This window comes from Dermacentor silvarum, chromosome 4, assembly GCF_013339745.2.
Source record: "Dermacentor silvarum isolate Dsil-2018 chromosome 4, BIME_Dsil_1.4, whole genome shotgun sequence".
NCBI lineage: Eukaryota > Metazoa > Arthropoda > Arachnida > Ixodida > Ixodidae > Dermacentor > Dermacentor silvarum.
Window position 1 is genome coordinate 150,380,541 of NC_051157.2, and position 23,319 is coordinate 150,403,859.

Consider the following 23,319-nt stretch of genomic DNA (forward strand, 5'->3'; position numbering starts at 1 on the left):
AATAGCACGTACCCAGGGGCACATACCTATTGAGCAAAGTTGGCGTCAAAGAAGTTAATGAAACAGAAGCACCTACCTAGCGCTACATACCTGGTGATTCAAGTTGGCGTCAAAGAGTTTAATTGAAGAGCGTCACATGCCCGTTGGCAATTACCCTGTGACACTATTTGGCGTAAAAGGGATGCGTACCTAGTGTTACATACCCAGCGACCCAAGTTGTTCCAGTGATAGGTTTCGAACCCGGTTCCCTCAGCACACCAGCCCGATGATACCCATTTCACCACGATAGCCATAAACCGGGTTGGCAAGAAAAACGTCAGGTGCGGGCATGCATGCATGCATTCAAGCATAGATAGATAGATAGATAGATAGATAGATAGATAGATAGATAGATAGATAGATAGATAGATAGATAGATAGATAGATAGATAGATAGATAGATAGATAGATAGATAGATAGATAGATAGATAGATAGATAGATAGATAGATAGATAGATAGATAGATAGATAGCACGCGAACTGGGGGAAGTTCCCAAGGAATGCTAATAGCATTCATAGTGAACCATGCAAATGATGGTTGATGTACAACTAGGTAACAGAACTGCATTTGGATTCAATTCGATAATCACCTACCCTGCATGCTCATATATGAGTGTTGCTTTACTTACTTGTAACAAGTTAATCCAATACACAGTTACGTTTGTTTTAATGCGATAGCAATTATATGTACACTCCAGGCACATTTCTTTCGTCGCCGTCGCCATGAGGTTCCATGTAAAGTCCAAGAGTGATAACATCGTTGCCGCGCTCCGTATGCTGTATGTGCAAGGGAAAGCGTGCAAGGGTGAACCGACGATGGCGGCTCAACCTAACGCGCGCAAGGGAGGAAGGCAGGGAGGAGGCGCGCCATTTTCCGTCGCGCGCAAGACTCCGGGAAGGGGCGGCGCGTTCTACTCCGACAGCTGGGTCGGGCCTCTTTTGAAGTCAGAGAAGCACTGAGCAAAATTATTTTTGAAGAAAGACTTAGAAACATGGATGAAAATAAATGGGCGGCTAAAGCGTACAAGTATCTGTACGTGAAAAGCGTCAACACAGAATGGAGCAAGAGGTCAAGAAAGGTGGCAACCAAGTACAGCCCAATTTAAACTGTAAATAGTCAACCAGGAGTCATCAAAAAGAAAGTGAGAGAAATAGAGAGAGTGAATTGGATGCTAAGAATGGAAACAAAAAAGTTGTCGCAGTTTCACCCGAAAGGGGAAGCATCAATTGCAATAGCAAATTAGTAGAGAGCTGTACGGAGTAAGGATAGTAGTTTTATCAGCTGTATAAACTCGGACATTGGGCAAACTTGGACTTGGACAAACGCAGAAGTGTTGTTGATGCCGTCGGCGTGTTGCCCGCGTTCGCATTAAACGCGCGCGGCGTTGGTGACTGTTGCCTGTGTCTCTGGGGGCGGCTCGTAGGTTTTCAACGAGATCAGAACGGGACACTCGTCGAGCAGCGTCGGAAGTCTTTACCACCCTCTTGCCTCACGTTTTCATATACATAGGCATTTGGTGCCGCAGATAAGCGTCGCCTCCCTTCCCTTCCCCCCCCCCCCCCCCCCCCCCGTGGCCTTTCGCGCGTCGGAAGAAGTCGTCGCATTTGCTCTTCATATATGGGGATTGTAAAGGAGGAAAGAGACGCTTAATTCTTCAGCCCTTCAGGGAGCACGGCGTAGAACGCGCGTTTGTTCTCCGCCGTGCGTTCACTGCCCGTGAAAGCGCGCATCCCTCGCGCCATTTCCCTCGCACATACAGATTCCGGCGAGCGACGACGATTTCATCGCCGTCGATTTCATCATACGGAACCTCACGGCAACGCCGATGGCAGAAATCCGCTTTAGAGTGTCCATATAATTGCTATCGCAATAAAAGGACCATGGAGATCTGCAAGAATAAGAAGAAATTAGAAGGGAAAATATGTACGATAATAGTAAGGACAGTGCCTTGATATTTGAGGCTCGCGCCCGTTGCCTATAAGGACCAAAATATACCGGAGCAAATATTCGTAACACGGTGAGGCATGTGTATGCTGCAGCAAAGATCCGGAGACCACTCAGCACATCCTAATGGAATGCGAAGGGATTAACCAAGTGAGAACAGTAGGTAATGCACACCTTCCGGAAGTGCTTGGGTTTAAAGTGGACGGAGGCACCAACCGGTCAACAGTTGATATAAGCAAGAGACGTTTGGAGTATTGGTGGAGAAAAAGCAGGGAAGACATTAATAAGACATAATTTGATCTCTAACACGCATATGTAGCGGTACAAGGTAGATCTTGAGACGAAAAAAAATATTAATGAAATGTACACATAATTGCTAGATAAAAAAGCATGTATAGCATAACTGATTAGATCAAGCAGGCTTGGTGACTACTTGTCACCGCCCCGTTTCAAAGAGGATGCCATTCAATCATAATCATCATCATCATCGCTGCTGCGTAAGGGCTGCCCGCGCGCGCCGCCCTATCTCGAAAGCCATCTGCGACGAGGACAGAGTCCGCCACGCGCTGTGTTTTCACGGCTTAGCTCGCGTTGGTGCGAAAGGTAGCGCGAAGGTCAATTCTCTCGCTGCTGCTGCCGCTCTTCCTCACCCAAGTATTTTGACAGCGAGTTTTCGCGATCACCGAGTGAGATGTGTTCATCTTTGCTTGTGGGCCCATGACCTCATGCTTGTTAATGTAGTTAGTAAGCTTATGCTTACAAGTCTATACAACCGATAAAACTACTATCTTTACTACGTACAGTTGTCTATTAATTTTCTATCGCAACCAATGCTTCGCCTTACGGGCGAAACTGCGACTTTTTTTAAAGCGAACGTTTTTTTGCGAACCCTCTCAGACTTTCCCGACTGTGGCTGCTGGATGGGTGCTGCTGCTGTCTTGCCGAATAGCTACAATTTGGGTCTCTCGGTAGTCCATGGTTGAATGGGTGGAGCATCAGTTTGTTGTGCTGAGGGAACCGGCTTCGAAACCAACCGTCATACCAAATAGGATCACTTGGCATGTAAAAAATGAAATTACGAGATCAATATAGTCATCGAGCCCAAGCTCGATTTTCTAACCACTAGGCCACAATCGCACGTAATTCCAATTGTAATCTTTAAATTTAGACCTCAATGCCAGGAGCATAACTAACAAGTTCGCAGAATTTTTGTCTTTAACTTCTGCGCACTCGCCTCATGTGGTTGGTATCACAGAGACTTGGCTGCATGATGATATACTAGACTCTGAGGTTACTCCTCCTGGCTACGTTTCGGTTCGCGCAGATCGGCGTCATTCTAAAGGTGGCGGCGTTGCGTTGTTTTTTCGATCGGATCTCAAGTTTTCACGATTGTCACCACCAGGTGACATAGAATCAGTGGGGTTTAAGCTTTATCTAGACAAAGCACATGTCGTGATAGGCGTCGTTTACCGTCCACCAAGTTCCTCTGTGGACCACGTTCTAACTCTTAGTCGCTATATTAACGAGCAGCAGCTAAATACGGGTAACCTCAATTGCATGGGTGACTTTAATGGCCCCGGCATTCATTGACCAACTTTAACACTTGTGAAAGAGACTTCCATAAATAGAGAACTAGTTGCCCTTTCCCTTTTATTCGACCTTGTCCAGATTACCGATAAACCTACACGATGCGGTGCTCTGCTCGATTTGTTTTTCATTAGTTCTAACATTGTTGCAAAGGGCTACAGAAGTGATGTCATTCAGGGAATTTCTGATCACCAGGCCGTTCTTGTCTCCTTAAATTTCTCGGTTTCTAAGCATAATTTTGTTTTCCCTACATTTCCAGATTTTATACGCGCTGATGGTGTTTCAATAGTGGACACCCTGTCTGATGGTATTGAAGAATTCCTTGCACTAAGTTCTACTTGCGATGTTAACGCATTGGTAACTTATTTCGAATGCTTGGTTAGAAAAAGTATTCAGTGTTTATTCCTTTCAAAACAAAGAAGAAAAGTGTGAAAATTTCCTGGATGACGCGAGGTATATTACATCTGACAGGTCGTCTAAGTAGACTAAGGTGTAAGAGGCGCTGAAACAATCGGGCAGCCATGATGAATTTCATTAAGCAAAAGAGGAGCTTAGACTGAAAATTAACGGCGCTAAGAATTTCTTCTTTCGTGTGCAGCTGCAGGACCTACTAAAAACCAACCCGCGTAAATTTTGGTCGTCTGTCTTGCCACGTGATACGACGGCTACTCCTAAGGTGATTAACAATGATTCTACCAAAGATCCTTTTCATATATCAAACGCGTTTAATCAGTATTTACAGTCAGTTTTCACTCGTGACAACAACGTCATCCAAACAGACACCATTGCTCGTAGTGACGTATCCATCAATGAAATTAACATTACCGAAGAAGGTGTGTTGAACTTAATATTGAAACTCGATATTAAGAAGTCTGCTGGGCCAGATGGCATTCCTAACTTGTTTTTGGTACGGTACTCATTATGGACCTGTCGCTACCTCACTGTCATATAAGTCCCTGCAAGTACCCTCTATAGTACCCTCATCCTGGAAAATGGCTCAAGTTCTTCCTTTATTCAAGACCGGTGACAAACACGTTTTATCTAATTAAAGACCAATTTCTATAACCTCTCATTCGTATAAAATATTAGAGCACATTATTTCAAACACATTATGGAATACCTTGAGTCACATAAATCACTAACTAATGTCCAGCACGGCTTCAGACGCGAGTTCAGCACATTAACTCAGCTAAGTGAATTTACACATGACATTTGTATTAACCTCGACACGGGCAACCAAACTGAAACAATCTTCATTGACTTTTCAAAGGCATTTGATAGAGTGATTCATTCCAAATTGATGTATAAACTTGACGTCATCCTTAATAATCCCCGCCTTCTCAGCTGTATTTCTAGTTTTCTTTCCGGTCGATCTCAATTTGTGTCCTTTAACAAAGCTAATTCTAGGGTGACAGAGGTGTCCTCAGGAGTGCCACATGGTTCCGTGCTGGGTCCGTTGATTTTCTTGATCTTTATAAATGATTTGCCTCGTCACATAACCTCAAATATACGTTTGTATGCTGGTGACTGTGTATTATACCATAAAGTTTCCTGCTTTCAGCGCCATTTACAGCCTCAAAAGTCATTTTCAAATTTTACCTGTTGGTGCGCTACCTGGAAAATGACTATTAACATCCGTGAAATCATTGTTATGACTTTCACTAATAAAACGACGCCTTCCGTTTTCACTTACAAAGTTAACATTACTCCAATTCAGAGCGTTAGTGAATATAAATACGTTGGTCTTGTTTTCACACCAAGTATTTCTTGGTCGAAGCACATAGGTTTAATATCCTCAAAGGCATTGAAAAAGTTAGCCTATCTGCGCCGCACATTGACCACCGCCCCAAGGGATACTAAACTACTAATGTATAAATTGCTAGTCAGGCCTATACTAGAGTATGCTTCTCCTGTCTGGAATCCGCACGAACAATGCGACATTATTCAGATTGAGGCCATCCAAGAAAAGCGATCCGCTTCATAAGCCGTGGGTACGACAGGGATTTTTCACCCTCTACAGCGCTTTTATGCCTAGGCTTACAACCGCTCTCAGATCGCCGACGCACGGAATCACAGAAGTTTTTGCATTGCATTATTAACTCACCTTGCCGTATATCTCCAGATAATTACCTAACTCCTGCAAAACCATCTAATACTAGAAGTTACCATCACCTAAACATTGCGCCTTATTTTGCCCGTACGGACACTTTTAAATACAGTTTATTTCCCTGTGTAATTGAACACTGGAATTGTTTGCTTGGTCCTACTCGTTCTCTTCCTTTAAACTTATTCTTGGCAGCCATTGAATAGTTTTGGTTTGTATTGTTCGTATTGCCTTTATTATTTATTATTTATCATTCCTCTGCTTTTCACACCCTCTCCAGCCCTAGCTCGATGGGGCTGCAGTATGTACAAACAAATAAATAATGCTATCGTGCCAACACCAAATAAGCTCTTGGATATGATTGCATCGTTTTGATGATGAAGGCCTTTATACTTTGGCACATAGCCACAGCAGGGTTGGGCCAAAAAGTGGGCGATAATCTTTAAAATAATAATAATTAAGAAATGAAGCAATAGAAGGTTATATAAGAGTTGTTAGTTTGCATAGCGCGGGAACGAGAGATGACATGCGCGCGCACCAGTCTCCCTTAGACCAAAGATGCTGGAATGAAATGAGCTGTTTTAGATAATTTCTTTAATCGCTTTACGCAAGCCTGTCTTCACATATTTCCAAATGTTCGTTGTATCAGCGCATTTCTTTTACTTCATATTTTCGTCTTGTGTGTGTCCGTGTACGTGTAACTGCTATCTCGTTACAATACGATAAAGAATCGTGTGTTTTACTAGTATATTCTGCTCCAGTTGCATGCATTATTGCCTTTCAGGTTTTCAGTACCCACCAAGAATGGTGTTGTACGGTCTCAGCTATGGAAGCTCGAGCGTTGAAGGACTACATTGCATTCATTTTAAACAGCATGGCTTAACAAATGAACATGTATACTTGACAGCCTTGTTCAAGAAGGATAGTGAAGCGTAAGTACCGGTAAATACCATTTGTGGTTTTTTTTCCGTAACATCTATATGAAGTGCTCTAAAGCGTAAACATGACACTTTGGGTGGAGCCGCTGCTATCACATAACCAGTGTTTCATGTGTGACAGTGCGCGAAGCCAGTGTAGTAGATAAAGAGAGCAGTGCGGTGAAGACAACATTGACAGCGAATGGGTGCGGCGAAGAGAACATCGAGAGCAAGCAGCAGACGACGAAGAAGCGACGCGCGTGAAATTTGACGCGCCGTCAAAACAAAATACTAAAAAGAAAGCGACCATTAAGGGCCGTACACGATGGGTGACGTAGGCGAAAGGACAGGACGAAGAAGAGATGTGGAAGAGGCCCGAGAACGGCGTGGTGGTGTTCGGACGCAAGCGAGCGCCGAAGTTAGCGTCCGCCGGTAGCGGGAGTAAGCCGTCGGGCCGTGGGCCCGAGCTTCCAGACTCCTACCGGCAGAACCTTGTCTGCCTAGCCTCCGGCGCTAGGACACGGTCCCACCGCGTGACTGCAGTGAGCTGTCGGGCCACGGGCTCGAGCTTCCAGATTCTACAGGCAGAACCAGGACTGCCTAACCTCCTGAGCCAGCAGAAGGTCCCCTCTCATGACAACTGGAGTTCGCTCAAGGAGCGACCAGTGCCTTCCTTTGATGACGGCTCGGCGTTCCTCATCGACGTGACCATATGCCCCAAACTGTTGGTGAGCCGCACCCCGCTCTCATTCTACTGTACTTGTGTAGTCGGACACGCCTAACAACTGTAGCATTAGAACTGCGGTGACTTTAATTTGTGAGAACCGTCTTTGTTACAAGCAGTGTAGAGCGCTCTTTATTTTTTTATCCTTTGTTTTGGTGTGTTATGTTTTTGCTTTCTTTATGCAAATATACGTTCCTCTTTCACTTCTGAGATCAAACGCTCTCATCCTTCGTTTGAATAGAAAACACGGATAGCGACATTACTTCAAGTCGCTTTCCATGAACGAACCGTGACAAATTGGCGTCCGCGACAGGACTTGAGCGTTTGATACAGTTGTTGTTTTTCATAAGGAAAAAATGAGCACGCGAGAGTTAATGACGCTGGCAGAACGCATGGGGTTGGAAGGACCGGCACTGCAAGCATGGTTCAATGAGCAAGAGGCGCGAGCGCGCGAGGAACGAGCTGCGGAGAGAGAGGCGAATAAGAACCAGCTGGAACTGGAGGGCCCTAACTTACAGTTGCGCCTTAAAGTCGCAGAAACGGAAGGCCATAGCGGAGAGGCAAGTCAGCGACGCTTGGAATTGGAAGAACGGACGCTTCAACTGCGCCTTAGAGTAGCGGAGACTGGTGCCGCGGAGCGAACAGTGGTTGACTCTGGGCTCCAAAGAGGTGCGTCTTCAGTCGTGAATCCGCACAGCTTTATACCGGTTTTCAATGAGGACCGAGACGACCTTGACGCCTATCTGAAGAGATTCGAGAGGGTGGCGACAGGTCAAGACTGGCCTCGGGAAAAGTGGGCAATGGCTCTTAGTTTATGCGTAAGCGCCAAAGCTCTGAAAGTATTTGGACGATTGTCCCCTGATGACTCTCTGGAGTACGACAAAGTTAAGTTGGCATTGCTCCAAAGTTTTCGTTTCACGGCTGAAGGCTACAGGGAGAAATTCCGGAAAAGCAAGCCTCAAGATTACGAAACTGGAAGGCAGTATGCCACAAGGCTTCTAAGCTTTTTCGACCGCTGGATAGAAATGCCCCAGACAGGGAAGGACTTTGATTCTGTCCGTGACTTAATTGTGGCCGAGCAATTGATGGTCAACTGTCACAGTCAGCTGGCGCTCTTCTTACGACAGAAGAACTGCAAGACTCTTCAAACCAAGGCAGAAGCGGCTGATATTTTCATGGAGGCGAAAAGACTACGGAACTTACTAATAGTTCGAGATAAGGGAGAAAACACAAGTTTAAAGGCGGAAGGAGATAACACGGGTTCAAAGGTGGAGATCAGATGCTTCGTTTGTGGGCGTACGGGACACAAGGCTTCTGACTGTCGCAATAAGGGAAAGCAACTATATTGCCCATACTGTCGCAAAACTGGACATGAACCCAAGAGTTGTACCAAAAAGAACAGCACATCAAGGCCAGCTACCTCTTGTCTGTTGTTGCCCAAGGACGAGACTAGTACGCAGCAACCCACTGACGATTGCGACGCCTTGAATCAAGATGAGGACATCACTGGTACGGTGAAGACGCAACCGCTATCTAGTACACGTCGCATGCCGGTTTTGCCAGGCGAAGTCAATGGACAAAGAGTTCGCGTCCTAAGGGACACCGGTAGTAATACTTTGGTTGTTCGCCGATCACTCGTGCCAGATGAAGCTCTTACTGGTACTATGGCTACTTTGTGGTTGGCGGATGGAAGTAGCATTGTAGTCCCTGAGGCCAAGGTGCAAATTAGGTCTCCCTACTTCTCTGGGACACTGATTGTCAAGTGTATGACAACACCGCTATACGATGTAATAGTGGGAAATGTACCTGGGTCGCGTGAGGCCAATGACCCAGATGACTCCTGGAAATTTTCTTCTCGAAGTAAGTCCAGTAAGAAGGAAGTTCACTCTGTGGACGACGGTAACCGGCCAAATTCACTTATAGTTGGTATAAAAGGCACGAAGAACTTGCAAAGATTGCCGTCGGCTAAATTCCCTTAGCAAATATCTCATAAGAATTTCCGGGAAGAACAAGACAAAGACGGGACGCTCGATGTATGTAGAGCCAGAGTGGGCAAGGAATTTGTTGGCAAAGGATCAACAACCTCTGGGTTTGTCATCAAGAAAGGGATTTTATATCGACACTACTCTCTATTTCCTGGCAAAAGTTTTCAACAAGCAGTAGTCCCGAAGTCGCTGCGAGGCCAAGTGTTGCATTTGGCTCATGAGAATGCCATGTCTGGACACCAGGGTATCAAGAAGACGACGGATCGCGTTCTTGAGGCGTTCTACTGGCCTGGCGTACAAGAAGAAGTCCGCAGATACGTCAGATCCTGTGACGCCTGTCAAAGGACTTCGCCAAAAAGCAAGGTGGGCAAGGTGCCGTTGGAACGGATGCCGTTGATTGACACCCCTTTTGAACGTGTGGCGGTTGACATCATTGGACCTCTAACTCCCACTTCCGCAAGCGGCCATCGATATATACTTACCCTTGTGGACTTTGCGACTCGCTACCCAGATACTGTGCCTTTGACAGCAATCGACTCAGCCACAGTTGCGGAAGGACTCGTCGAGATATTTTCTCGCATTGGCTTCCCACGCGAAGTTCTGTGCGACCAAGCTTCATGTTTTACATCAGAGCTCATGAAGGAAGTCAATGAATTGTTGGCAATCAAGCATTTTAGTTGCACTCCGTATCATCCTATGTGTAACGGGATGGTCGAGAGGTTTAACGGAACCTTGAAACAGATGTTGCGGAAGCGGGTTCAAGAACAGCCAAAATCTTGGGATCGCTTGCTTGCACCTCTTTTGTTTGCATATCGTGAAGCCCCGCAAGCGAGTTCCGGGTTTTCGCCGTTTGAACTCATTTATGGCCGACATATTCGAGGACCTCTGAGCATAATGAAGGAGCTCTGGACTCAGGAGCAAGAGAATGAAGAAATCAAGACGGCATATGGATACGTCCTAGATTTAAGAGAACGTCTGGAGAAGACGTTGGAGCTGGCACAACAAAATTTGAGCCGAGCACAGAAGTCACAAAAGAAGTATTATGACCGCCGCAGCAAACAGCGAGAACTCAAAGTTGGTGACCGGGCCCTGATTCTGCTTCCCACAAATAACAACAAATTACTAATGCAGTGGAAAGGGCCGTTTCTTGTCACAGGAAAGAAGAATGACTAAGATTATTGGCTTGACCTGGGACACAGCAAAAGGCTTTTTCATATGAACATGCTAAAAAATATGAAGAACGGCAGCTAGAAGAGTTTCCTCAGACATCATCTTTTGTGGTGGTCGAGGAAGAGAAGTCCGAGAAGCCATTACCTACGTTCGAGGTCCTTGGCAGCTGTGGCCCTCACTCCATAACAATCGGAGATGGTATCGAGGAGATTCAGCACGACGAAAAGGCACAGCCCCTGACCGAGATGACCAAGAAGATGGAGAAGCATAAAACGACTTGGAACAGGGAAAGAGAAGAAGCGTTTGAATCGCTCAAGAAGGCACTATCTTCCGGCCCAATTGTAAAAGCACCTGACCTTGAAAACGAATATGTGCTCCGCTCAGACGCCTCAGACTCCTGTATAGGCGCTATTCTTATGCAAGACCATGATGGTTTCCTCCACCCTGTGTCGTATGCCAGTCGTCAACTTCAGCCTCGCGAAAAGAGATACTCCGCAATCGAGCGGGAATGTTTGGCATTAGTTTGGGTGATCGAGAAATTTCACGTCTTCCTTTATGGAACCTCATTCGTGGTACAAACCGATCACCAGCCCTTACAGTATCTCTTAAAAGCGAAGCACTCGAACAGTAGAGTGTTGCGGTGGAGCCTTGCATTACAAGAATATTCGTTTAGGGTAGAGCACATTAAAGGCTCTGAAAATGTTGGTGCGGATTACATGAGTCGGCTATGAAAATGTCATCTTGTAAAAGTTGCCTCGTGACCACTCGACTGTGGAGGTTGTTTTTTTTCCTCCTGTGTTTTTCTTAACAAAGTAGTGTCTTGTCGCGCACTGAACTGCAGTTTCTTTTTCTCCGAAAAACAAACTTTCTCAAAACAGGGACTCTTGTGACAGTGCGCGAAGCCAGTGTAGCAGATAAAGAGAGCAGTGCGGTGAATACAACATTGACAGCGAATGGGTGTGGCGAAGAGAACATCGAGAGCAAGCAGCAGACGACGAAGAAGCGAAGCGCGTGAAATTTGACGCACCGTCAAAACAAATACTAAAAAGAAAGCGACCATTAAGGGCCGTACACGATGGGTGACGTAAGCGAAAAGGGAGGACGAAGAAGAGATGTGGAAGAGACCCGAGAACGGCGTGGTTGTGTTCGGACGCAAACGAGCACCGAAGTTAACGTCCGCCAGTAGCTGGAGTAAGCCGTCGGGCCGTGGGCCCGAGCTTCCAGACTCCTACCGGCAGAACCTTGTCTGCCTAGCCTCCGGAGCTAGGACACGGTCCCACCGCGTGACTGCAGTGAGCTGTCGGGCCACGGGCTCGAGCTTCCAGATTCTACAGGCAGAACCAGGACTGCCTATCCTCCTGAGCCAGCAGAAGGTCCCCTCTCATGACAACTGGAGTTCGCTCAAGGAGCGACCAGTGCCTTCCTTTGACGACGGCTCGGCGTTCCTCATCGACGTGACCATATGCCCCAAACTGTTGGTGAGCCGCACCCCGCTCTCATTCTACTGTGCTTGTGTAGTCGGACACGCCTAACAACTGTAGCATTAGAACTGCGGTGACTTTAATTTGTGAGAACCGTCTTTGTTACAAGCAGTGTAGAGCGCTCTTTATTTTCTTTATCCTTTGTTTTAGTGTGTTATGTTTTTGCTTTCTTTATGCAAATTTACGTTCCTCTTTCACTTCTGAGATCAAACGCTCTCATCCTTCGTTTGAATAGAAAACACGGATAGCGACATTACTTCAAGTCGCTTTCCATGAACGAACCGTGACACATGTAACTTGAACCGAACTTTAGGAATGCAATAGTGCCTTTAGACAAATTACGCTAACAATACATCGTTCATGGTCCTCTTGAGTTCCCCAGACAACTTTTGAAGTGCGAACATTAGCTTATTAGTTACCTCTAATTATAAATTTTTCTTCAATTTTCGTTTTAAGGTATAAGTTATACTTGAAAGATGTCGAGCGTCTTCGAAAGTATCCAATAAAGTTGTTTTTATGGCGCAATTTGCTATGTGTTACTTTTGACCGGGCTCTGAACAACGCCGTGAAATATTAAAATAGTGACGTAACTGCGCACTTGCGCGTCTGGGGCGGAATTGACTAAGCTGCGCCGTTTATTCGCAATTTCTCAGCCAAAAAGTTCCTACGTTAAGATAAGGGTGCAACCGAAATAGCAGCGCATTTAGCTTACGGCGCAGTATGAGTATGAAGAAGAAGCAAAGCTAGGATTAAACGACAAGAAATTAAAAAATCAAAGCCCCTTTCTTCAAGAAAGATGGCTGAACGCGCAGCTTTCTCCCATGGAAACTGAATCAAAGTCAAAGTCCAAAGCCAACATCCACGCAACGAACCCAACAAATGCTGAGCGACCCGATGCGATACATATGGGATTTGATTGCTTGTTTAGAATTGTTTTTTTTTTTTAACGTGAAGTTGAATGAAGACACATTTCGTCAAGTTGCATCACCTTTATTTTAGATCATGTAGCCGGTGATTACACGCACACACCCTTTCACGGACGACTCTGCACTTGCACAGTATTGCCTTGTGATTGCTGTGGTGGACAGTCAGAGGCTCCGCCGTTGCCAATACACGGGATCAGCCTTACGTGCACGATCGCACTCACGTTTACGTTGACGTGCGGCAGCCTCTTCTGCCGTGCGCTGCACCCGCGGCCTACCCATGGTGACGGTCTGGAATGCATTGCGTGACGCGCGTCATGTAATGCAGATATATACAGTTCGTCTGGGTGGCGTGGCGTTGCAGTTCTCATTGTTTTTATCAGTACAACTGCGAATGTAAACTGTAGTGTTGTACGATAGGTATGTCGTGCGCCGTTCTATTGTGTGCGCAGATGGTTGCAATGTGTTAGTTGGCTTTCCTGCCGTGCGTTTTCGGCGCTCACGGACGAAAGCTTCGCTTTAATAGGCGCGGCCAACTAATGGCATGATCGCATATCATGCATCTGCAGTTGAGGCTATATTCTTACAGCATATCACTACACCATCCCGATTCTACAAATTCCTTTTCCGGGCGTCTACTACAGCATCGACAAGCGAAACTGCGCGTCATGATAAGCCGTTACGACAAGCCTGTGCGTTATGATATTAACAACGTATGTTTGATAAGAGCAAATAATACACGAGTTTTGTCACTTAAGGACGCCTTGAAGCTTAAATTTGTTTTGGAGTGCGCCACCGCGGTTCCTGAAGTTCAGTTCGAGGAGTGTTGCGTCCCGAATCGGCCGGGGGCATTCTTAGATTGTTTCCATGGAGGCAGGCCCTTTCATAAGCGTCGCCCAGACGGCGAGAGTGCCCGACACCGACGTTGACGGGCAAACAAGCATCCCAAATCGTCAGTGCGCATCGTCTGGGTGTTTCCCCCAATGCCACCCCCTTCATCAGCGGCCGCCTACCTGGCGACGTGGCCCGACACCGGCTGGGACGCAATGACAAAGAAGCTCACGAAGCGACCACAACCGCCACCCTTCGTGGAAGCGGGGACAAGCGTGAAGGTGGCTCTCCCGACCCTGGCAAGACGAACGTCACTGAGAGATAGAAACCAAGTCGACGACTATCGTGGAAGGAGTGTGAATCCCCTGTTTCCATATTGCCTCGTCCTTGCTTCGAATGTGCAACATCAGAGGTGAAGTTCTGTGAACAATACGACCGCTCTGATTGGCCGCACCAAGGTCATCAGATTCCCTAGTCGGGTCAACTAGGAAACACTACTGCTTTATAAGCAGACACCTTGGGTGCAGTGGTGTGTCCTGACGTGTTCTGATATGTGATCAGACATGTATTGAGCTGAGACTTTCAAAGTGCTCCCCCATGGAGTAGGCTTCCATATTTGAAGCCACTGTAAATACGTAGAAAAAAAACTTTTTTCTCTCGCTCTTACTCCCGGACGTACTCATCCCTTTGGCTGAAGGATCACCGGCATAAACGCTACCCGACTCCCAACAGAAGACATGGACGTTCACAGCCGCTCGTAGCTGGTCGTTCAATGTTGTGTCTTGTTTTCTGCCTGCGCTAGAACAAATTAGAAGATCACGTATCAACAAGCCAATATAGTTAACCTCATCGCATAGTCAGTATTCGGAATTCCGCCGCAGCGAAGTCATCGTATCAGCGCCGAGAGATCCTCACTCTACTCGTGCTTAGCATCAGCTTCAGAAGAAATGTTTTATGTACATTGCTCGTAATTGCGCATAAACAGTGCCCTCTCGTAGCCATATTCTGGCACCACATGCAGCAGCAAGTACCAACTTAGTATGATGTGAATCTGTACCAAGAAGCTTAAATCAATAGGCAGCAATACGTAGTACTGCAACATAGCCCCAGGGAAAACATGAAATTTGTCGTTAGGAGTGCAATAGTTTGTTTAATAAAAACGTATAGCGCTACAATTTTCGTATTCGTAGAGGCACAATTAAAGTACGAAGTTATCAGAACAATGACGTAACAGTTCAGCGAAAACCCGCTAGGTGGGGAGAAGCAATTAAAGGGAAACATCGAGACATCCCTCAAGCAGACATTCACCTTATGGGTGGATGTCTTGTTTTTGCTTCAATTTTAACTATCGGAACTATTGGCCATTTTCGTTGACATTCGTGTGCTTATACATGCTTCAGCAGATCACTTACCTGATTAAAGTGGGTCTGAAAACACCAGATGTGCACCTGGACCAGATAATATTGTTCCTCCACTAGAAATTAAAGCAAGAATCCCAACCTGTTAAGCTTGTCAGCCTTAATACACGCTAATAGGAGCCAATAAGAACCAAAGTGCAACGAAATCCTCAAGGTACAATCTAATTAGGTATTCCCGAACGGATTTTATTAGCAAAGCTTTAGGCCTGCTGGAATTTCCAACATTAACGCAATGCTCTAAACAGGGGAGACTGATTTTTTTTTTTAAGGCGAGCCTTTCTATTGCATTAAAGCGAGCCTTTCTATGTCTCACTGATTCGTCCGTGAGTGCCTAAAACGCACTGCAGGAAAGCCAACTTACACAATGGAACTATGTGTGCATCTGCGCACACTATAGAACAACGACTGCATATCTGCGCACACAATAGAACAACGGCGCACGACATACGTATCGTAGATCAACAGTACAGTTTACATTCACAGTTGTACCGATGAGAACAATGGTAACTGCAACGCCACGCCACCCAGACGGACTCTATATATCTGCATTGCATTACGTGCGCCACGCAATGCATTCCCAACCGTCACCATGGGTAGGCCGCGGGTGCAGCGCACGGCAGAAGAGGCTGCCGTAGGCGAACCTAAGCACGAGCGCGATCGTGCCCGTAAGGCTGATCCCGTGTATCGGTAACGGCAAAGCCTCTGACCCTTTATGTATACAACAGCCATTCCAAAGCAGTACTGTGCAAGTGTAGAGTCCTCCGTGAGTGTTTGCGTGTAATGAACGGCTGCATTATCGAATATAAAGGTTATGCAACTTAACGAAATTTGCCTTCATTCAACTTCAATGTTCGAAAAATACAATCCTAAACAGGCAATCAAATCTTATATGCATCGCATCGGGTCGCTCAGCATGTCTTGGGTTCGTTGCGTGGTTGTTGGCTTTGGATTTGACTTTGATTCAGTTTGCATGGGAGAAAGCTTCGCATTCAACCATCTTTTTTTAAGAAAGGGCTTTGAATTTTTTTCTTTTCCTGTTAGAAAGCTGCTTGAATTTTGCTAGCATACTACATATTGTTCTTAATGAAAGTTCCGCATTCACAATATTTCCAAGTTTTTGCATGTGCTATCTGTATGAGCAGTAATGTTATAAATTTGTCTACCTTGGCAAGTTTCAGCATCCAAACATTGTGAAATATATGAGGAGACCACGTTAAAAGCTCCAGACATAGACAATAATCGTGCGCCTGAATAGAAGACAGTGGGAATTACGCTTGTCTAACGTTGTCGAGTGGCCGGCTGCAGATTGCGCCAGCGTCCGTAGCTGCTACCTCACGTTAATTGCTTGGTTCCACGTATGTTTCTCCTATAGCCCACGGCGCACTCGGCCAGCAGCATGCTCATGCATAGTCTCATTGCAGCGTATGGCACTCTTGGCCTGTGCTGTTCTTATTTTTCAGACAGAGGGCGGCCAACTCAGTCTAAGCGGGACTCCGTCTGTACATGTATTCTTATCATGCGCATGTGTTGTACATGTACATCTTATCGTGCGCATGTGTTTGTATTACGTGTGTGTGTGTGTGATTGTTGTACTTGCAGGGATGTAAGAGGTTTTTGATATATTGCACCTCAGTCATTTCTTCAAGTTTGTGTTGAAATGTACGAACTGTGGCTACCCAGTAACGGCCCAGATAACTAGCAGTATTGTCGAAAAATGTGATGCAAATCCCTTGCGCTTGTTGGAATCAACATGAGGCGATGCTTTCTTGCAACGGTCCGTTAAATTATATGAAACTAACTGCAATGTGCACAGTTTTTCTTGTTTTCATCCGATTCGGCACGGGCTCCAATGCAATGCTTGCTTATGCACTGCACAAGTCACAGCTTTAATGCCATGTAATGTATACATAGGTCGGTGAACTCACTCAAGAGTCAGCTCACTAAGATTTGGACCGACCTCTGAAGCTGAGTCCACGTGAGCTAGGCCGAGTAGAATTTTGTAGAGTCTGCACACACACGCTATTAAATCACCCCATGGAATGAATCAGTAAGCTACTGCATCTCGCAATCTAACGAAAAGAAGATTCAGATACACAAATATCATGCTATCTTTGTATATGATGAAAGTTGCACGTTATTTAAATGATACTTTAAATATAAAGGCAGTAATAACAGGGTATGGTGATGAGTTTATGCAGTAATACATATAATTTCAAACCCATGAGACACTGCTTCTGTCTTGTTGGGCATGGCTTATGCCTCGTGATACGCCTGAACAGTTGATTAGCTGTGGACGTGCAACAACCGTCCATGCTTGGAAGGATGCGATCATTCGCAGGAAAGGATACAATCGTCTGACTTCACGGTACGATTTCATTTGCTTTTATTTAATGTATTGTCTAATGTTTATAAAAAAGTGATTGGCTGCTTTACACAGTGTAGCCTGTGTTTTCCGCGAGTTATAGAGAAAGAAGCAAGGACAGGCAGCGATGTTTGGTGCGAAGTAGTTTTTTTAGAATAACTATCACATAAAGAAAAGAAAACCATTGCACTCAAGTAAGTGCGATATACAATTACCTTTTAAAGTGAGGGTTAATACAGGTGCAGTAAGAATACAAAGTCAGCAACACAATGAATGTTTATTGGTTTTTGTGAAAGAAAAATTATAAAAAAGATAAAGCTGCCTAAATGATGCTTATCGCGCATTACCGCTTCGAAAGCAAATTGACGATGCTGTTTATTACTAGTCTAGTGCTGAATCCTAGTTTATTCCGTGAAAACCGACACGAACAGACTGCAAATGAATATTGTCGCGCGTATAGTGCGACGTTGAAACGTCGTATACTATGCTGTCATATCATATCCCCTGGATACAGCATTTGAGCATAGTTGCATATTATTTAAATGGCTCCGTACGCGCACGTGATATTTAAACATAATTCATATGGCCGTAAAAGGAAAACCACGCTACAACTGTGGCGTTTTCGTATGTCGTGAGTAGCTTGTACGCAACAAATCAGAAGATTAAGATGACATCCTTCTCGTGAGGGACACTTCGTAGTATTTACAATTAGCAGTGCTTGTAAATAACAGAAAGGCACGCAGAAGTACGTATTATCAGCACTCGAAGCCATCGTGAAAAAACATAAAAACACATTGCTTGATCAGCAACGTTTTGCGTGTCAACCAACACTTACATATCACAGAACTGAATCTGACCGAGTTTTTATGCGCCTTGCTCGCGCGTTGGTGCTGGCAGTACATATCGCTTGCGCAATCCGTGGGTGCGCACAATTAGTTGCAACTTTCCGGATTTGTTGAACGACAGACATTTTCCCACAACCTCCATAACCAAAGACTGTCAGCCCTTCCACTGGGGTGGAGATGGAAGACCGGCGAAGCTGTACTATGGTGGGAATTATGTATTTCCAATTATGACTATTAAGATGTGATGGTGTAATTGGTTATTTGAACTATTAAAGAATGAGAAAAATATATGATCCGGTGATTTTCATTTATTTAATGACCAGAGGGACCATGGCCCTATGGTCGCTACAGTACACCGCCATAGGGTGTACGGCAAAAGTTGGCACATTCTTCATAAACACGTCACCAACGCCGCACGCGCTCGGTGCGAACGCGGGCAAAACGCCGCCCCCGTCGACAGCAGTTCTGCGCGTTGTTTGTGTTACCGCACACAACCGCTGTCAAAACGCTGGCGTGAGCAAGCGCGCCAGCAGCAGCGAGCGAAGGTTCATGCGGTCTATCGCTTCAACGGAAATTGAGCGGCGAAAGCACAACACATACAAAGGTAGGAGCCGTGTTGCAGATCGCTTTCAAGATACGGTGCGCGCGACTGCCCGACGCCGCGCAAAGTACAAGTTGCTCGCAGAGCAGAAGCCGCCACCACTCCCTCCCGCGCTGCCTTCCCGCGGTCCTCCTTTTGCGTGGGAGATTGAGCCGCCAGTTCCCTTTGCGCCCGGACGCAAGATACGTATTTTGTGCCGCAGCTAAACGTCGCCTCCCCTCCCTCCCTCCCGTCCCCCCACGGCTTATCGCGTGACGGAAGAAGTCGCGTTTGCTCTCCGCCGTGCGTTCGCTTCCTGTGAAAGCGCGCGACTCGCACATACAGCATACGGCCAATGAGAGTGTTTTTCTACATACGGACGCGACCATCGAAGACTGAGCCCTTAACAGCTTCGCTGTAAAAAACGCGAAATAGGTCTCGGCGCAATTTCGACAGATCTTCTCTCCTCTTTTTTCTTCCTTATTTTTTATGTTGGCGTACAATAGGTAACGGGACGAAAATACCAACCGCCTTCACAAAGAGCAAAAAAAAACAATTGAACTTGGTCAATTATAATGAACCTGTATGGTTTCCTGATACCTGTAAATTACGATGTTAGGGCGTGTTAGTGAGGTTATTACTGTTTTATTGCCTATTGTTTGGGCTTATTCTATGCGTACAACAATACGACTCTACCTGGCGCCCTTCCCGCCCAGTATGTTTCTACTGTGGCATACGTGGTCAATATATCTCGTTTCTGCCACCGGCGCAGCAAGATGAACGACGTGGCTATTCCGCCTATGAGTGAGACTATGTGCCCAGATCTCACGCCTACATTCCAGGACCCTATATATCCTCGTCACATCGCTCGCCCTCACCTCCGCTGTCCCAAGGCATGTCCCGGTCTTCTCGCTCACCCCGTCGTCGTTCACCGTCACCATTCCGCCTTACTTGATCGCCCTTGCGTCCTGCCTTGCCTTGCCCAATTCGCTTGACAACCACTCGGAAAACTAGAAGCTGCCGTTTCCAGGGGAGAAACTGCTTGTTCGCGAACTATCACAATTCCTACTGCTCACCCGACAAATTTACTCGCTGTTTGTGTGGAAGGTGTTTCCATTGGCGTTCTTATACACACTGGATCTGCCATCTCTGTTATTCATCGCGCACTATGCTTCCGTCTCCGAAAAGTGTAAACTCCGCATATTGGCCCGGTCTTAGGTGGCGCCAATGAGAATCCGATTTATCTTACCGGACAGTGTACCGCGCGTGTGCTCATCGGCGAAATTCGCCATCGTATGCGAGTACAGCTTACTGTGTTTTCGTCGTGCGCTCATCCGATCATCTTAGGCTGGGATTTCTTGTCAGCTGCAATCTGCTTTCATTTCGTGCAAACAACCACTTATACAGATTACGCACACCGAGCTCTCTGACGTTGCTGATTCCTCGCCGCCCCACCTTGTCACTGCGACAGATTCTGTCCTTCCTCCCGGCCAAGCCCGCATTCTTACCGTTGGATAAAAGAGAGAATATCGACGGCGACGCAGTGGTTTCCCTTTATCAGCGCTGCATTTTTGTGGGAATCGCCATCGTCTCTTGTGTAGTGCGTTTTTCACACGGCTGCGCCAGTCTGACACCTACAACACATCAGAGCCACTTGTCTGCTGGAGGGGTCCACTGTTGTCATCCTTACCGGCACAGCTCCTGTATGTGTCGTCATTGCTTCACCTGTTTCATCCTTCGCACAGTGTACGCCCACGGACGGTTCACCCTGTGCTCTCGGCGCCACTGTGAGTTCAGATGTCTGCTCCACCCAGACTGATGCCTTGCTGCCCATCTTAAGGAAATACCAAACTTGCTTTGACGTTTGTTCAGATCGCTTGGGTCAAACAACCGTGACAGCTCATCGCATCGAAACAGACGGATCCCGCCTCATTCGTCGCCGCCCTTACCGTGTATCGTCTGCTGAACGCAAGGTTATAGAAGACCAAGTCCACTACATGCTCGCGCGGAACGTTAGAAGGCCTTCAGCAAGCCCTTAGCTTTCTCATGTTGCCTTAGTTTAAAAAAAGGATGGTTCGGTACGCCTTTGCGTCGATTATAGGGCACTAAACAATATTACCCGTGAGGATGTCTATCATATGCCTCGTATTGACGATGCTTTCGGTACCTTACAAGGTGCCGAACACTTTTCGAGCCTCGACTTGCGTTCTGGCTAATGGCATATCCTGATGCATGAGCCCGACAAAGAGAAGACAACGTTTGCAACACCTGATGGCCTTTTCAAGTTCAATGTAATGCCTTTTGGTCTGTGCAATGCGCCAGCCACATTTGAACGAATGATCGATACTGTACTGCGCGGCCTAAAATGGAAAACTTTTCTTTGTTACCTGGACGACATTGTCATCTTTTCGTCCAGCTTCTCCCAGCACGACATTTTCACTTGTCTTGCCAAGGCCAGTCTCTAGCTCAGTACTAAGAAGTGTCCATTTTTGAGGCGCAGCATCAAAGTATTAGGTGAAGTCATCAGCAAGCACGGCATTGAGCTAGATCCCGACAAGGTCGCTGCTGTACTGCATTTCCCAAAACCAACTACATCTACAGACCTTCTCAACTTTCTCGGATTAGCGTCGTACTTCGCCACTTTGTACATGACTTCGCGACTATCGCAGCTCCCCTTCGTAAACTTCTGACCACGACCACACCCTTAACCTGGACGGATGAATGTGAAGCTACCTTTCAGACTTCCCAGCGATGTCTCACGACAGGACAAGTACTTCGTCGCTTTGATCCGACAGCCTCTACTATCCTACACACTGACTTCAGTGGGAACGGAATCGGCGCTGTCCTGCTGCAGCGGAACCACGCGTCTGAAGAGCAAGTCGTGGCCTACGCGAGTCGTATTCTTTCTCCTACTGAGCGAAATTATACCATCACTGAACAAGAATGCCTTGCCATCGTATCGTCCATACAAAATTTTCGGCCATATTTATATGGCTGCCATTTCACAATTGTGACTGACCATCATTCTTTGTGTAGGTTGTCCTCCCTGAAGAATTTGTGCGGACGCTTCTGCCGTTGAGTGCTGCGTTTACAGGAGTACGAGTATACTGTCACATATCGGTCTGGCAGGCAACACCAAGATGCTGACACTTTGTGTCGCCGCCCGCTGTCACCAAATGCCCATGCCTCACCTTCCATTTGTTCGGCACTGCCCAGCCAACCTACCAAGACGATGGCCCCGGTACAGTTCGTGACCTCGGTAAACATTCTGTCACACAGAAGCCCTCGTCTCATATTGCCGCAGATTGCCGCAGAATTATCGACCGACTCATTGGCTTATCCCGTCCTCCCAACCGCCGCTTAAGACAACACCTTGAACGGTTTAAACTTCATGATGGATCACTATTTAGGCAAGTTTACCACCCTACCAGTCAACGATGGGTCCCAGTCGTCCCTCGCTCACTTCGACTGCAAGTTCTCTAAGCGTTTCACGACGACGCAATGGCTGGCCACTTAGGATTTCACAAAACCAACGACCGCATTAAGACTCGCTGTTTTTGGCCTGGCCTGTCCACTAGTGTTGTCAAGTACGTCGGTTCGTGTGCGCATGCCAACACCGAAAATGTTCGACCTCTCTTCCCGCCGGCCCTTTACAACCATTGCCCGTCCGTTCCCTTCGAATTCGTGGGTATCGACTTATATATACGGACCCCTTCCGCTTACACCCGCGGGTCACCGATGGATTGTCACCACCGTGGACCATCTCACTCACTATGCTGAGACAGCAGCTCTTCCTTCTGGTGCGGCCTATGAGATCTCCGAGTTTGTCCTACAAGCCATTGTCTTGCGCCACGGTGCCCCTCGTGTTCTTCTAAGTGACCATGGCAAGACATTTCTTTCCCGTGTTCTTGCTGACATCCTGCAAGCCTCAAACACCATTCATAAGACCACCTCTGCGTACCATCACCAGACCAATGGTCTTACCGAGTGTTTCCATCGAACTTTGTCCGACATGATCTCCATGTATGTTAAACCCGACCACTATACTTCCTTTCGTCACGTTTGCTTATAACACGGCCGTTCAACGCACAACAAACTACAGCCCCTTTTTCCTCGTGTACGGCCGTACACCTTCATTTGTTTTGGACACCATCTTTCTCTCCACGCCTTCTGTTCTATCCGCATCTCTATCAGAGGAATTCGCCGCCCGCGTCGCCCGCCTCGCCCACTGCCGTGAAATTGCGCGCGCCAACACCGCGACCATTCAGCACAAGAGGAAAGTCCGTTGTGATGCGACACGTCGTGTCATTTCTTTCCGCCCAGGCGACGAAGTGTTACTGTGGACACTTGTTCGAGTACCGGGGCTCTGCAAAAAATTTCTTCACAGGTATCTCGGCCCGTAGACCG

At 46.6% G+C, this 23,319-nt stretch overlaps 1 long non-coding RNA gene across 1 annotated transcript in view; it reads left to right on the plus strand.

Annotated features, from left to right (window-relative positions):
• LOC125944815 (uncharacterized) overlaps positions 1-23,319 on the plus strand; it is a 61,842-nt gene that overhangs the window by 29,636 nt on the left and 8,887 nt on the right. Inside the window, exon 2 of the long non-coding RNA XR_007466523.1 lies at positions 6,461-6,608. This is a non-coding gene — a long non-coding RNA (uncharacterized LOC125944815). The remainder of the gene's footprint in view (positions 1-6,460; positions 6,609-23,319) is intronic.